The sequence below is a fragment of the Cherax quadricarinatus genome, chromosome 35, assembly GCF_038502225.1.
Source record: "Cherax quadricarinatus isolate ZL_2023a chromosome 35, ASM3850222v1, whole genome shotgun sequence".
NCBI lineage: Eukaryota > Metazoa > Arthropoda > Malacostraca > Decapoda > Parastacidae > Cherax > Cherax quadricarinatus.
The window spans coordinates 17,630,765-17,632,604 of NC_091326.1; positions in this window are offsets into that span (position 1 = coordinate 17,630,765).

A 1,840-nucleotide genomic window follows, 5' to 3' on the forward strand; every position below is an offset into this window, starting at 1 on the left:
AATTTTGAACAAAATATCATGGATGGATTAATGAAAATGTGTATATTATATTATATTACTGTATATTATGTGTATATTATATTAAAGGTAGTAGGTTGGTAGACAGCAACCACCCAGGGAGGTACTACCGTCCTGCCAAGTGAGTGTAAAACGAAAGCCTGTAATTGTTTTACATGATGGTAGGATTGCTGGTGTCTTTTGTCTGTCTTATAAATATGCAAGATTACAGGTATGTCTTGCTACTTCTACTTACACTTAGGTCACACTACACATACATGTACATGTTTCTTTATACACACTCATCTGAGTTTTCTTTGATTTTATCTTAATACTTCTTGGTCTTATTACTTTTCCTTTTATATCCATGGGGAAGTGGAATAAGAATCTTTCCTCCGTAAGCCATGCGTGTTGGAAAAGTCAACTAAAATGCCGGGAACAATGGGCTAGTAACCCCTTTTCCTGTAAAGATTACTAAAAAGAATAAGAAGAAGAAAATTGTCAAAGTGGGAAGTCTGAATGTGCGTGGATGTTGTGCAGATGATAAGAAAGAGATGATTGTGGATGTTATGAATGAGAAGAAGCTGGATGTCCTGGCTTTAAGTGAAACAAAGCTGAAGGGGGTGGGAGAGTTTCAATGGAAAGGAATAAATGGGATTAGGTCAGGGGTTTCAAATAGAGTTAGAGCTAAAGAAGGAGTAGCAATAATGTTGAAGGATAAGCTATGGCAGGAAAAGAGGGACTATAAATGTATTAATTCAAGGATTATGTGGAGTAAAATAAAGATTGGATGTGAAAAGTGGGTTATAGTAAGCATGTATGCACCTGGAGAAGAGAGAAGTGTAGAGGAGAGAGAGAGATTTTGGGAAATATTGAGTGAATGCATGGGGAGTTTTGAATCAAGTGTGAGAGTAATGGGGGTTGGGGAGTTCAATGCTAAAGTGGGTAAAAATGTTATGGAGGGAGTAGTAGGTAAATTTGGGGTGCCAGGGGTAAATGTAAATGGGGAGCCTTTAATTGAGCAATGTGTAGAAAGAGATTTGGTAATAAGTAATACATATTTGAGGGGAAAAGGGTGAGTGGTGCACTTAGGAGTCTGTGGAGACAAAGAACTTTGTCCTTGAAGGCAAAGAGGGGAATGTATGAGAGTATAGTTTTACCAATGCTCTTATATGGGTGTGAAGCATGGGTGATGAATGTTGCAGCGAGGAGAAGGCTGGAGGCAGTGGAGATGTCATGTCTGAGGGCAATGTGTGGTGTGAATATAATGCAGAGAATTCGAGTTTGGAAGTTAGGAGGAGGTGCGGGATTACCAAAACTGTTGTCCAGAGGGCTGAGGAAGGGTTGTTGAGGTGGTTCGGACATGTAGAGAGAATGGATAAACAGAGTGACTTCAAGAGTGTATCAGTCTGTAGTGGAAGGAAGGTGGGGTAGGGGTCGGCCTAGGAAAGGTTGGAGGGAGGGGGTAAAAGAGGTTTTGTGTGCGAGGGGCTTGGACTTCCAGCAGGCATGCGATAGGAGTGAATGGAGACAAATGGTTTTTAATACTTGACGTGCTGTTGGAGTGTGAGCAAAGTAACATTTATGAAGTGGTTCAGGGAAACCGGCAGGCCGGACTTGAGTCCTGGAGATGAGAAGTACAGTGCCTGCACTGAAGGAGGGGGTGTTAATGTTGCAGTTTAAAAACTGTAGTGTAAAGCACCCTTCTGGCAAGACAGTGATGGAGTGAATGATGGTGAAACTTTTTCTTTTTCAGGCCACCCTGCCTTGGTGGGAATCGGCCAGTGTGATAATAAAAAAAAAATAATAATACATATTTTACGAAAAAGAGGATAAATAAATA